This window comes from Lepisosteus platostomus, chromosome 5 (genome assembly GCF_059453375.1).
Source record: "Lepisosteus platostomus isolate fLepPlt1 chromosome 5, fLepPlt1.hap1, whole genome shotgun sequence".
In the NCBI taxonomy this organism is placed as follows: Eukaryota; Metazoa; Chordata; class Actinopteri; order Semionotiformes; family Lepisosteidae; genus Lepisosteus; species Lepisosteus platostomus.
In genome coordinates, this window is record NC_142615.1 from 14,564,757 (window position 1) to 14,579,771 (window position 15,015).

General features: G+C 45.7%; 2 long non-coding RNA genes across 2 annotated transcripts; one reads left to right on the plus strand and one right to left on the minus strand.

Annotated features, from left to right (window-relative positions):
• The first annotated feature begins 1,491 nt into the window (after nt 1-1,491).
• On the plus strand, nt 1,492-5,647 carry LOC148663863 (uncharacterized). Its single transcript, XR_015936453.1, has 3 exons — nt 1,492-1,585; nt 3,245-3,306; nt 4,933-5,647. It is a non-coding gene; the product is annotated as an uncharacterized LOC148663863 (long non-coding RNA).
• On the minus strand, nt 1,580-12,742 carry LOC148663864 (uncharacterized). The gene is made up of 4 exons (XR_015936464.1): nt 12,602-12,742; nt 11,908-12,068; nt 4,890-5,038; nt 1,580-1,667 (listed from the first exon to the last, which is right to left on the minus strand). It is a non-coding gene; the product is annotated as an uncharacterized LOC148663864 (long non-coding RNA).
• Between the last annotated feature and the right edge of the window lie 2,273 nt (nt 12,743-15,015).

Below are 15,015 nucleotides of genomic sequence, written 5' to 3' on the forward strand. Positions count from 1 at the left end.
GAACCGAACATCTGGAGCCGGGAAGTAGTCGCGCAGTTGGGTCGTCAAACTTTGCAGGTGCTCTGTAATTAACTCTGTGGCAGAGGCTGGTAGCTGCATTTGTTCTTTTGTAAGAAAATCTGACACATTTTCACACGAGTCGTAGTTTGACCGATCGACACGTTTGGCCCGCATTTCCAGTTTCTTTATTGTGGCTTCTATTTTACTTCGGACGTGACAAATCGTCACTGCTTTACCTTGAAGACCAAGGATGAGTCCATTTAAGTGACTGAAAATCTCCGCAAGATAAGCCAATTTAGCGAGCCGCTCGCAATCATTGAAACGATTTTAGAGCTCAAATTCTGAGTCGAATAAAAGAAATTCTTACTTCATCACGCAACTCAAAAAGCCAAGTAAGCACCTTGGCCCGAGAAAGCCATCGAACCTCGGTGTGCAAAAGAAGCTGAACATGATCACTACCCATTTCTTCACATAGCACTCGAAGTAAGTGTGACTGTACAGGCCTGCTCTTTATGAAGTTGACTATTTTAACTGCCTCATCCAAAACACTCTTAAGATCTGCTGACATTATTTTGGCAGCCAACGCTTCTAGTGACTGGAGACAAAAAAAAGGAGACAGAAATTTAAAATAGAAATAGACACTTGACAGCCAGAAGAATTCCCAATTGTAAAAGCTAAAACATGATACTTTTTACGTACATATTTCCATCGTATGTCTCCCCTTTTGATTCTTTAAATTTCTAATAGAATTTAAATTAAAAAAAGGAATTCAACTTTAAAAGCATGAATAAAGGGGGCAGTATTAGACCATTGACCTCTGTGGAAAATACCATTTTGCAAATCTATCCCAAACAGTTTTGTATATCTGCAGTTAAGAAAGAAAGGTAACAAAGATTCCTTCTCATTATTACAAAATACAGATAACACACAATTGGGCCACTAGCCAGATTTTGTTATCATACCAAGTCGGAAAAAATATGCTTTTATTTTGATACCATCTATCTTTATATCCAAATACAATATGTATATGGTGAAAAGTTATGCTTATATATTAAATCCAAACACAATAGAACTTGTTTAAGAAAGTTCGATAATTTAAGAGGAATTCTATTAATGTCAAAGTGACATTTTAACACAAATTCCATATCACGTTTATATGGAAAAAAAAACTTGGGAGGGAAATTCCATATACTCATTTTTTCTAGTACAATTTCTAATCTCCGTGAGCAGAGAGAGAGAGCGAGTTTAAGGTTACTAAATGTTCGTGTTGGGGCTTGTCTGGATTTATCCAATCACAATGCGGCGGAGGTGTAGGGCTTCTCTGGATTTATCCAATTACAATGCGGCGGAGGTGTAGGGATTCTCTGGATTTATCCAATCACCATGCGGCGGAGGTCGAAGTCCTGCCCACAGACTGTAGCTAGTGCGCGTAGTTAGCTTCTTCAAACCTGCCGCGAGCTTTGCTTCTCTCTGTCGGGGACTGATCCACCGGCACCTCGCTGCTGTCAGGCGTGAGATACATCGTCTAAACTCGTTGATATTTCACTCGTTCAGTTGCAAAGTTCCTGCTTCTGTCGTCACAGAGGTGAGTATTATTGATCCGTCCCGGCGTCTTCACCGGAGGTTTGGGGGGGGGATGAGACTGAACGTGATCAGATGGAATTGAACTGAAAAATAAAACATAGTGTCGATTACAATAATATATTTTACTTTTTAATTTAATGAAAACGAACTTTTACCAGTTTAATTTTTAAATATATCGTAGTTACGTTCGTGATTTTTTTTCCTTCGTCAACATGATAGAAACTAGCGTGGAAGTTGAGTGCATCTTGGAGGAGTCGGATGTCCGACCAAAAACTTCCTTTAGTTTGGGTTGTGGGCTTCAGACAGGATGAATAGTTACTTTCTTCCTTGCGGCTTCAGGCAGCCCGTGCACGGAGGTTTAAAACTGGTGAAAAGTAGCGCGGTGACATTTAAAGCAACTGAGCAGAAGTAATGAGTAACATAGAGCCGGTGTTGAGCGCTGGAGACCTGCAGCCGGGCGGGGAGGTGAGGCAAAGCGACACCTGTCGTTCTGTAGTTTATACTGACACGGAAAAGTGGACCAGTGGAGTCATTTGCCAGATTTGTCAATGACAGAGTGTAGATATTTTACCAACCAGTCTCCTTACTTTGACAAATACGACGGTCTCTGTTTTAGACTCCAGTTTGTTGCGTCTGAATTCAACGTTCTGCTGTTAAAATACGATAAACTCGTTGCATTCTTAGGGAGAGACGAGAATTCAGTAAAGGCGTCGCTCCTGGAAATCTCACAACATGGTGGTCACAGAACGGTTTTACATCGCGACGTGTTTGATAAAATAAGCTTTAAGGATGAAATACTGCATAGATTCCTTCATAACCGAATCTCCAGGTGTGTTGCAGCAGACCAAAGATTTACAGAGAATTCAGACGGGATGGCTGTGTGGTCAGGCTCCAAGTGGGGATCTCTTATTTTCTGAGAAATCAAGAATATGCATTTGGAGGGTCTCCAGGGGGTTTCTTGGGATGGCACAGGACCTGAGTACTGCGTCTGGTAGCGGGGGACACCTGTGTTACACCTAGATTACCAGGCTACATTAAAGAGGAACTGCAGTCCCAGGTTCTCAGACCGGTTATTAAATCTCTGACAAAATAAATTAATTGTAGGTATAGAAACATTGTACAAATTTCAAAATACGGCACAGAATCGTGAACTTTGTGAAAGTACTGTAGGACGCTATGTTGTGGCAAACCCCTGGTCTCGCCGTGGGCACGAGTGAGAATCCCAACAAATTGTGATGCGGCCCTTCCTGCTCACTAGTCCCTGTGATGACAGATGTACGGATGTACGAGCGAATACGTCCAGGTTGTGCAGCAGACGTTTCACACAGAATTGTTCCAGCATGATCTGCAGGCTGAATTAAGAATGAAACATATTGATGGGCAAATCCATTTGGAAGTCAAGAGCAGGATTTCTACTGGATTAAAAGAGACAGATCCACAAGCCTGAGTTGACAGTGTCACAGGGCCACTCCACCTCACTGGCAGTTGTGTTTCCCTCGATTCATTCTGAATCACAGAACACTGCGGCGATTCAGTGTAAGTCAGGAAATTAGAGGTTTTATATGTTCTTGTTTTACATCAGCAAACACTATCTTTCTAACCCTGATATATAAAAAAACACGGTAGTTCCCTCTTTAAGGTCCCTTGTCTCTTTCCCCAGGGTGAATCTTGCGATGCGACTTCCTGTGTTGGTTTTCTTTCTTTTGCTTGCACTGACAGAGGGTGAGTATCAATTTCCATTCACAAATTTATATTTCCTGTTGATTTTCACTCTCAGCAATTCACAAATCCCCTCTTGGCACACCTGACCTGTACTGACCAGAGGAGCCCCAGATCACAGAATCTCACACTGGACACCTCTGATCTCTCCCTCTCACACTGACCAAACCTCTGATCTCTCCCTCTCACACTGTCCCTGCACGCTGGACACACCTCCGATCTCTCCCTCTCACACTGTCCCTGCACGCTGGACACACCTCCGATCTCTCCCTCTCACACTATCCCTGCACGCTGGACACAACTCCGATCTCTCCCTCTCACACTGTCCCTGCACGCTGGACACAACTCCGATCTCTCCCTCTCACATTGTCCCTGCACGCTGGACACACCTCTGATCTCTCCCTCTCACACTGTCCCAGCACGCTGGACATGCCTCTGATCTCTCCCTCTCACACTGTCCCTGCACGATGGACACACCTCTGATCTCTCACTCAGACTGGGCACTCTTTAGTTTCCATAATCTCTTACAAAATAAGAATTGAACCTGTGAAAATATACATTTAATATTTAATAAGGTTTGGGGATAAATTCAGAATAATTTGTGTGCGAGAGGTGTATTTTTCAGCAGTGTATCGGTTTTAAAGTTTTTTTTTCTAAAAAATATTTATCCAGTTGGATTTGTGCCGCAGATAAAAATGTTTAGGGGATATCTGCATGTTTTAAAACCCTAAATGGTGTTGTGTAGAAGTTAATAGGATAGTAAATGAAATCACACATCTCATTTCTCATGATATTAAATAAATGACCATTAATATGACAATTATTAACTAAGAACTCCTTGAGAATTGGCTAATCAAACTTCACATTTGTTTTTGGTTGGTGAATATAAGTTTTTACAAAGATTTATCAGTATTCTTTTTCTTATTGAAATAAATGAAATAATGTTGTTGACTATTGCCAGATACACTGGAGGTGTGTTTGGGTTTGCCTTGATCTACACTGTTTCATCTTCTGAAAGAGACTGAGCAGCAAAAACTGAAAATTGACACAAGTGCCTAGTCCAGCTTATCATAGATGCAACCGCTTCTGATATCCAGGGTTAGAAGAGATGGTAGTTCCCCAACATGGAGCAATATTATTGCACATACAGTACAATGAAATGCACAGTATTAATATAGGAGGTGACATTGGTCACAAATTAACTATTGTGTTTAAACTGAATAACTTTCTCGTATAAATGAGTTAATTTTTTTTCCTCTGTGGCGCCAATAAGCTTCCATAGGAAACAAGACCCTGAATGAATTAATCCTAGTTTCATTCAAGAATTTTTCCAGTCGGTTAGAAATGGAGGTGAACAGTGTACCAGTTTCCCCTGATCTGTCTGATCACACTCTTTTAAACTGGAGTAAAAATGTGTTGTCTCAAATGTGTGTCTCACTGTGTAAGCTTTGCCTGGAGTCTCTGGTGTTTAGCATGATCACACCCTTTTAAATTGGAGTCAAAAGGCATAGTTTCTCGTGAATAGTGTACAGGAGTGTCTCGCTGTGTTTCCTATGATCACACTCTTTCAAACTGGATTGAAGGACCTTTGTCTCTCGTTGATGTTGCTCCGTCCTCATTGTCTCCCAGCATCGTCTGCAGATGCGGATGTGTCTGTGAGAGTCGGCGACGAGGTCACTCTCCACTGTGATGGGACCCCTGCATCCGGAATCCCCCCAGAGCAGCTCCTTTTCTTCTGGAAAGCGGATGGACGCTATGTCAGAGCACAACCTCAATAAATTACATTCAACTGAACTAATTTTTATTTATTAAATGTAAAAAAATATATCTCAGGGCAGATTTCTATCGAAACACAATATGATCGTTTACATTATATTTTTGGAAGAATGGGACTCTTCATAAGCAGCTAGAGATGTTTTTTTTTTTTGTCCTTCAGAGATCCTGGCAGGCAAGAGCCTACCAACCATGAAGCTCTGAGTAAATGAACACAAGATTGGACTGGAATCGGGGTTAAAAATAAGACTCTTGGATCAATTAGCTACAAACTGCCAAGCGGCCCATATTCCTGATCTAATTTGTATCCATTCTTGTAGCACTAAGAACAATTGTTGATAAGGATCGCGAAAATATCCGGACCTCCGATGTTTTTATGGAACGTTATTAGTGAAAGGTGCACAATTTGTACTTGAGAGTAAATAATTTCCCTCTTGAAAGTGTCTCATGCTGTATATGCCTTTATCCTGACTTTTTCCATTCCCGACTGTTATTTTTTAATGAATTTGTGTTTTGAAAAAAGTTGTATCTTTCTGGGCTGCACATATAAAAACGTCTTTGCGATAGAAAATGCAGTAATTGGGAAAACTAGTCTGCTTTTGCACCTGTGGCGCGCTCTTGTGGTTTAATGCGAAAGGTTTCCTACACTGAGCTTGATCTTATTTATTTCGCGAAGAGCGGCTGTGTATTAACACTGTAAACAGTGACTCAGGGCAGAATTCCGGGATAGTGTCATTGGAGTTATTCTCCTAAACCCGCTCGTTCACCTGAGTCAGTCCCGCAAGCCGCTTCGTAACGTCAGTCCGGTCTGAAACCCGCAGAAGCTCATTATCTGAGCCGTCACGGCCGTAAGAGGACCCAGTTCGGCACAGGCTGTCTGGAGAGACCGGTTCCGTCTGGGCCTCGGCGGTACCAGTCAGTCGTCACTGGACTGGTAATGGGTTTTGCATGATTCTCTGGGCTCCTCATTGCGTTTTTAACGCCTGATAACTAGGTCTCGATCTAGAATGTTTTTTTTTTTATTAAATCTGGCGCGTCGAGGTTGGACAGCATATTATCTACATGTGAACATTTGTAGGAGCAGAGCTCAACTCCTCTCTGGCTGCTGGAGAACTGACGTCACAAGAGCAGCGCTCTGAGGGGGGTGTGGCTGCGGGGGGCTGACCGACTCTCCTATTGGTCCATTTCTTTTATTTAAATAGGGGCGGTTACCCGTCCTGAGTGGGTGAAGTGACTGAGCCATCCAATAAGAAAAGCGGGTATAATTAGCCACGCGAGTTCGTCCAATCAGAACGCCTCGTTCGCGAAACCGAGTCCCTCCTCCTGTGCCGCGGGTCAGTGGCCTCTCTCCTGTCAGGTGTCGGAGGACGGCAGTCGCCGGTAGCAAGCGGCGCTGGGCAGCACGGAGAAAACTTCCGACAACAGAAGACACGAGGGTTGTGACCGCAGGAGAGATTTAGGATGAAAACGATAAAGAGGAGCGGGGCGGTGTGAGTTGCACCATGCTCAAGCAAGACGGCGCTGGACATGGGTCTGTCGTTGCTCAAGGCGAACACACACGTCGATTTGAGTTAGTCTGCCCCCCCCGATATTCAGCCACATAACCGCTGCAGAATAAAAGAAGAGATATAAGAGAGATATTTAATACAAGTGACCGCTGACAGTTGGATAGGAGACCAAGAAGACATTGGGGCTCATTGGGAAGAGCTCTTGACTTGTAGCCCGGGAGCTGTGGGTTCCAGTCCTTGGTAATAGAGGAGGTTTATTTTCCATTCTTACTTGACATTCACACATGAGTCAATAAAGGTCGGGTGCTTTGTTTGCTGTCCTATAGAGTAGTGCATAGGGAGGGATCTATACTCTTAGCTGATGCATCAGGGGTTCAAACGCTGGGAGTTATGTGAGCTTTGCTTTCAAGCTCAGGTGTACTACCACGTTGATCAATAAAGCGATAGGTGATCAGGGTGCATGGCCCTATAGAGTAATGCCTAAGGTTCTGGACCTATGGCTGGATTGTTCTGGGTTTGAATCATGGGTGGATTTTGGTTTATGTTTAATGTGTCCTGACATGAACACACTGATAAATAAAAAGAGGGGACTGGGATGCACGTGGCCCTATAGAGTTGTGGTTAAAACTCCATGCTGCTAGCTAAAAGGTTGGAGGTTTGAATACCACGTGTTTCTTTTCACTTCAATTCTCTCAGACATCAACACACTGATAAATAAAGAGATTGGGGGTAGTAGCTGTGCAGCCCTTTAAGATAGTGGTTACGGCGCTAAGATCAGGGAAGGATGGTTGTGGGTTGAAATCCTGTCTGTGACTCCTGCTTTAGTTCCATTTTAATTCTTACTTAAATTTCTTGTGGCTGTGTGACTCTATAGAAGAGTCTCTAGGCTCATGACTTGTGGGTTTGAATCCTGTGGGGGCCTTAATGATTCTTTCCAATTCCATTCGAGTGGGTTGATGGTTGTCTGGCCCTGTGGTGTGGTGGTGAAGAGTGTGAGGCTGCTTTCAAGGGTTGTGGGTTCAAGTCCTGCTTTGCACCCCTGGTTTCCTTTTCAGTTATACTCTCACAGAGAGGGACACATTGATAAGGAAAGAGATTGGGAATGAGACAGTTTGGCCCTATAGAGGGTTGGTAAAGGCTATAGGTCTGTAACTCTGGGAGTGTGGGTTCAAATCCTGCCTCAAACCAGGTGTTTCATTTCAATTACAGTCTTTATAAGAATAACACATTGATAAGGAAAGAGAGTGGGTCTATGTCCGGGTGCCTTTGTAGAGTAGAGGCTAAGACTGGGCTTGTGGCTGACTGGTTGTGGGTTCAAACCCTCTGTGAGACCTGTGGTCTGTTTTCAGTTTAAGTCTTCCTGAAATGTCAACACACTGATAAGTGTGAAGAGAGTGGAGCTGTGAGTGTGTGCCTCCATAGTGTGAAGGTTGAGGCTATGGGCTCACAGTCTGGTGGTTGTGGGTTCCAATCCCGCTGAGACAGGTGTGCTTGTAGTTTAGTCCTTCTTGACAGAAAGGTGTTGATAAGTCAGGGGAACTATAAGGGTGGGGGGATCAATAGAAGAGAGGGTAAGAGACTGTTCTCCCAGGTTCAAGACCAGGCTGGGTGCTGAGCTCAGGAGTGAGCAGTGACAGGTAACTGGGTAAGGAGGAGAGAGTGAGCAGGTACCAGGGAGAGGAGAGTAACTGGATGAGCCCAGGGTGAGGGGCTCTGGGGTTCACCTTCTACTGAAAATTTTGATAGTTTTTGAAAATTTTCATTAAAAGGTAAACCCCAGAGCCCCTCACCCTGGGCTCATCTAGTTACTCTGCTCTGTCCCTGGTACCTGGTCACTCTCTCCTCCTTACAACTAGTCAGCCACAAGCCCAGACTCTTAACCTCTGGGCCTAAAAGCTCAACCCCTATCTGTTGACTTACCAATGTGTTACTGTTGCTAAGAATTATACTGACAAACAACATGCAATCACAGCCAGGACTTGAGCCCACACCCACTCAGCCACAAGCCCAGAGTCCTAGCCCCTACTCTACAAAGACATACACTCACAGACCCATTCTCTTTACTTATCAACATGTTACTCTTATTAAGAGTGTAATTGAAAAGAAACCCCTGGTCTTGAGGCAGGATTTGAACCCACACTCCCAGAGTTACAAGCCCACAGCCTTTACTAACTAAAGGGCCAAACCAGGTCATCTCCAATATCTTTCCTTATCAATGTGCCCCTCTCTGGGAGACTGTAACTGAAAATGACACTTGGAGGTGTATTTTAACCCACAACCTGCCAAACATGAGCGCAAAGCCTTCACCCCTACTCTACAGAAATTGAAAGTCAGAAATTGAAAAGAAAGCTCCCTTCCTAACCAGGATTTGAGCCCACACTTTAACACCTATGAGCACAGAGCATTAAACTCCAGACCACAGCACCATGTTCCCCTGACCTCAGTGTCATTATTTATGAAGGTTATGATATTTAAGTAAGAATTAAAGTGAAGATCAGGGCTTAAATTGGATTTGAACCCACCACCCCCTCCCAAATCTAGGGATGTAACCACTATGCTACAAGCCTGCCCACATACAAGAGATCAATCTCTTTATTTATCAATGTGTTGATGTCAGTAAGAATGAAATTGAAAACAGACCGGCTGCAGAATGCAAGACCAGAACCCCATATCTTAACGTCTCCTCTACAGAGCCACCTTGACACAGACCCCCTTTTTGTTTATGTATGAACATGTCTTAACCCCCAACCCTATAGGCCCATATCACCACAGCACTAAACTCTTTACTTATCAATGTGTTACTATTAGTAAGAATTTGCTTGAAATGAAATCACAGGTCTCAGGTAGGATTTGAGGCTGCAACCACACATCTAGGAGATGCACAGTCTAAACCTATACTGTATAAAGGCACACACACAGAAAGACTAATCTCTTTATTTATCAACCTTTTAATATCAGCAGGACTTGACAACAAACCTGCAGACACAGGCAGGACTTGAACCCCCCACCAGCTGGGTGCAAGGCTCAAACCTACACCACCCATGCCACAAACCCCATCTCTTCACTTGCCAATCTGTTTCTGTCAGTAAGAATAAACCAGAATCTTCCGATGATCTGTCTATCGGCTTAACTCCTACTCCACAGGATCACACATGCACACACACACCTACCATCCCCATCTATCTATCGACGTGGAGATTTCAGTCAGCATTCAATTGAGGAAAAAAATAGATACTGCTATCACTCAGAATCGGAGTCCACAGAGTGAGCACACCTCCAGCTGATGAAGATGAGAGAGAGAGAGAAAGAGAGAGAGAGATCAGGCAGGAGCAGCTCAGTATTTAGAGATATGGAGGAGAGAGGTGATTAAACCCCTCATGTGGCTGCACACTAACTCAGCCCCTTGGTAGTCCAGCGAAGCAAAAAGCAGAGGATGGGACAGCAGAGGACATTGGTGCCCTGCGAAGCTTCTGTCAGAGTCAGGGAGACAGACACACACAGGTGGGGCTGGACAACACAGGATGTTAAAGCTGCCCGTTCCCCACCCCTGCCACACTTTGTGTAAAGAAGCGCCTTCCCTGTCCTGTCCTGACTGGAGGATCTTATCCAGCTGTGTCTTGACGGGCACCAGGCGATCCTCTTTAACACCCCTGCTGGGCAGCTTGTTCCCCACCCCCACCACCCTTTGTGTAAAGTAGCGCCACTCGTTCTCCTTTCCAAAACGCACACCCCCTGAGCGTCCACTCCTGCCCCCTGATCCCCGTTTCACTGCTGTTTCTGGAGAACGACTAGCGAATCTCCATCATGGGGCAGTGTACACACACACACAAACCCGTTTCATGTACATGACCAGATCTTAATATTCGTCTTATTTCCCCCCCACGTATTCCTCTGCAGCAGGCGGCGAGGACTGCAACAACCTTGGTCTTTCTATGACGGCAACTTCCTGTTCACAGATGCCCCGGTACAGTGCAGAAATGTGCGTTCATACACAAGGGTACCTGCTGCAAAAAACAAAACCACGCAATGTTCCACTTGCAAGCCGGCATAGTCCACACCTTGGTGAGAATGCCACATACGATTTTACTCAAAAAGACATCGCTGCTCTGGGACCACATAGGATACATTTCTGTGCTGAAAAGAAGGGATAAGTAACTGGATCTCTTTATTCTCAAACAGAGGAGAATGGGGGGAATGTGATACAAATTTTCCAAATCCTTAAAGTTCACTGGCCACGTCAGTCCAGCTGGCTTCTTCAGATTTAATACTGAATCATGGACCAGAGGGCACAGAGGAAGTGCATTTCAGACAGAGAGCATGCGACGCTACTTTGCACAAAGGGAGGTGGAGGTGGGGAACAAGCTGCCCAGCCCTGTGGTTGAAGCCGATACCCTGGCTTCTCTTCAGACACAGATGGATGAGACCCTCCAGTCAGGACAGGGGGTACATCTTTACACAGAGGGTGGTGGGGGTGTGGAACAAGCTGCCCAGCCCTGTGGTTGAAGCCCATACCAGGGCTTCTCTCAAGACACAGCTGGATGAGCCCCTGGAACCAATCAACCACTCACGACCCAACAAGACAGACAGGAGTGATTTGTTGTTTGAGGTTCAGTCCTATTGTATTTCCGCGTGATAAGCGTGAAAGCAGGGGCGGTTTTGTTTTGGTACACGTCCAAACTACCCGTTTTCAGCCACAGATGAACACAGATAAACACGTGCTCCTTTTTTCATATGACATCTTGCCACCGGCTCAAAAGTAACAAGAGGTAACGATTCTCTTGGGGGGAACTGATTTTTTTTTTCCGACGTCAAAAAGTAAGAAACAGGAAGGAGTCCACAACAAGCGAGAACAATTACTGCAGACCCCCCGGAACGGCGCTTTAAAAACCGCAGAGTAGCATCCTGACTGCTTAGACCATGACAAAGCTCTTCTGCAGAGCAAAAGTCACCTAAAGGCGGGTATTTTTTTTTGTTTTAAACAGAACTAAAGCCCGTCTTTCCTGCAGCAGAGCCTGTCGCGACATGGGGTGTTTCATTTCACATGGAAAATGCAGGAATCTTAGTAGTAGCACGTAATTGTGTTAAAAATAATCCCCCCCTTTCCACTTAGCCCCAGAGCCCAGCGCAATAAACGGCTCGTGTTCAGATCCTTCTCTTTGGTTTTGCATTAAAAAAAGAAAGAAAACAGGTTCGCCGCCAGCGGCCCTCACTCTTACTCTGACATGCTCTCGACTTCCAGTCAGCTCGCTGGTAAAGAAGAGGCATTTCCTGTGGGTGTGTGTGTGTGTGCAGCGGCGGGCATGAGGAGGGATACCGCGCTGACCTGCAGCTCTGCGGGTTTGTGCAAGGGCGGATTATATTGTAGAGGGTCCGGTGTGCCGTGTTCTGTTGGGGGGTAGTTCAGGTCGTCTCAGGAAAAACAAATATCGACTGCCGAAGCTGGGATTCTCCCTCATGCCTTTTAGGTTTGTCGTCCGCATTTTGCTGAAAAGACACAAACAGAAATAAAATGACTTATTTTTTTCGGTGTGGGGAGATTAAGACCTCCCTTTCACTTCGAGTTAACGTCTCTTTAAGTCTATACACAGAAGCGGGACCAAGCCAAACCACAAGCAGTGTGCCATGCAGCACGTCTTTACACAAAGGCTTGTGGGGGTGGGGAACAGGCTGCTCAGCCATGTTGTTAAAGCCAATACCCTGGCTTCTCTCCAAACACAGGTGGATGAGCTCCTCCAGTCAGGACAGGAGTTGCTTCTGTACACAAAGGGTGGTGGGGGTGTGGAACAAGCTGCTCAGCCATGTTGTTAAAGCCAGTACCCTGGTTTCTCTCAGGGCACAGCTGGGCGAGATCCTCCAGTCAGGACACGAGGCACTTCTGTACAAAAAGGGGGGTGGGAGGGGGGAACAAGCCGCTGAGCCATGTTTTTAAAGCCGATACCCTGGCTTCTCTCCAGACACAGCTGGGCGAGATCCTGACCTTAACAGGGCAGACACAAAATGAAAAAAACGTTGCCTACCCCCTCTGTGGAAGACGTAGAAGACGCAGACTGAGGAGAGGAGGGCAGACAGGATCAGCAGGCAGGGGAGCTGCAAGCCCGCCCTTCGCTCTGCACCGCTGCCTCTGAGCAAGAAAAACAGTAATATATGACCCAGCTTCATCTTCATTAGCCGTCGCAATTCATCTTTTAAATAGCATCATTTTATTAACCCTTTACAATTTCTCGCATTAGGAAATTATCTCTTTAACATACCCCAGCTAGCTCTCCATGATACATAGACACACGGACAGGGAGAGGAGCTTGGGGTCAGAGCACAGGGTCAGCCATTGTACAGTGCCCCTGGAGCAGTTGGGGTTAAGGGTCTTGCTCAGGGGCCCAACAGAGTAGGATTCCTCCACTGGCCATGGGATTTGAACCAGCAACCTTCCAGTCACAGACGCAGATCCTCAGCCACAGAGACACCGCTCAGCCCGAATGAAATGTTTGTCCTCTTTTTTTTTTTAAACGAGCACAGATCCGCATTGGACATCGAAAACCTTCGGTCACTCAAGGTAAAAAGATCAATGACACCAGCGTATGCGGTGCTAATAGGAAATAAAAAAAACATCGACTGTCGAGCGCAGGCATAGACGGTGGGCCTGTCTTCCCAATCAGAGACATCGACACCAGAGGGCCGCAGTGGAAACTACAGAGAAGAGTGTTGAAAACCGCAAACTCGAGGCTCTCCTTTACACAAAGGGTGGTGGGGGTGTGGAACAAGCTGCTCACACAGTTTGTTAAAGCCAATACCCTGGCTTCTCTCCAGACACAGCTCGGTGAGCTCCTTCTAGTTAGGACAGGAGGCGCTTCTTTACACAGAGGGTTGTAGCCTGGCTCCTCTCCCGATGCGAAACCGCCCCTTGTCTCTGTCGGCGCAGTAGTACAGGCCCTGGTCTGCCGGGGTGACCCGCTCGATGGTCAGGCTGGCGGCGCGGTCGGCCGAGGCGCTCGGCGCCAGCGCGTACCGCGGGTCCCGCCTCTCGACGTAGTGGAAGCCCTGGTGGTCGGGCCTCCTGCTGGCAGACACGGCCAGGGCCAGCGCGTCGCGCCGCTGGACGAACCACAGCGTCTCGTAGCGAGGCTCCAGGTCGCAGGGCAGGGCGGCGGCGGCGGCGGTGGCCCCGCCCGTGCAGGGGACCAGTGTGGGCACCGCGGGCCCCCCGTCTCCGCCGCCTCTGGCCTCTCGGAATGCGTCGCCTACAGCCGGGAGATGGGAGGAAGAGCTGAGGTAATGACTATGGCGAAATAACTTCCTCCACAATAGTCAAGGGTCCCAGCACTGCTCCCTCTATTCATGCTTTTTAGGTAGGATTCCTTTATTTAAAAAAAAAATGACCCTGTTAGAAATGTAAAGGATCAAAAGGCAGGGCCTACGATGTAAGATAGGTGAAAAAAACTGATTTTCAGCTTTTATCATTGCGAACTGTCTCCTTTTTTTTGTATTTCTGGTGTAAAAATAATAAACTTTTTTTTAAAGAGTCACTAAAGGAGTTTTTTTTAAAAAAAAAAACTTTATTAAACTTTTACTGGATATCACCTAACATGAACCTATGAAGCATTCAATTAAATCCGGTGTTAACACCGGTGTCCTGGCCAAATTCCCCCCCGGTCTTTATCCATCATGGCCTCCTAATAACCCCCGTCTCTGAACTGGCTTCATCACTCTGCTCTCCTGAGAGCTGCTGTGTGGGGAGAGGACTGGAGCATCATCCAGGTGGGGCTGCACACTGGTGGGGGTGGAGGGGATCCCCATGACCTGTGAAGAGCTCTGAGTGGAGTGTTCAGAAAAGCGCTACAGATGTGTAAGGATTATTGACTATTCTTGTTGTCATTTCAATACAAAACAAAACAGAAAAAGTGTGTCAAAAAATTATAAGCGCACACACAAAACAACAACATACAACACAATACGCCACCAGAGGTTGTTATTATTATAACAAATCCGAAAACCATAAGTTACAATGCTCTTTTTCGTTTGCCTAATGTTTATTTTTTAATGGGGTTGAAATAATATTGCATTTCCACCTCATCCACATGAAAGGACGGAGTAGCCGTGCACTATTTCGTTGTGTGAACGCGACATGTATCCACACGGGAGAAACAAATATAACATATGAATATAAACTATATAAACAAATCCTCTTTCTTTCCCACATTACGAAGTCTGCTCGCGAGTTATAACGTGATATCAAGCTCCTTAAATCGAACACATTCACCTGCTTGAAGGTAAAGGTTTGCAAAACAGCGTTTGTAAATGTTTCTGTTTTCGGCTCCACGGCCGAAAAGCTGTCTCTCTACTCTTTTCAATAATAATTGCTTACAATTATATAGCTCTTTTCTGGACACTCCACTCAAAGCGCTTTACAGGTAATGGGGTCTCTCCTCCACCACCA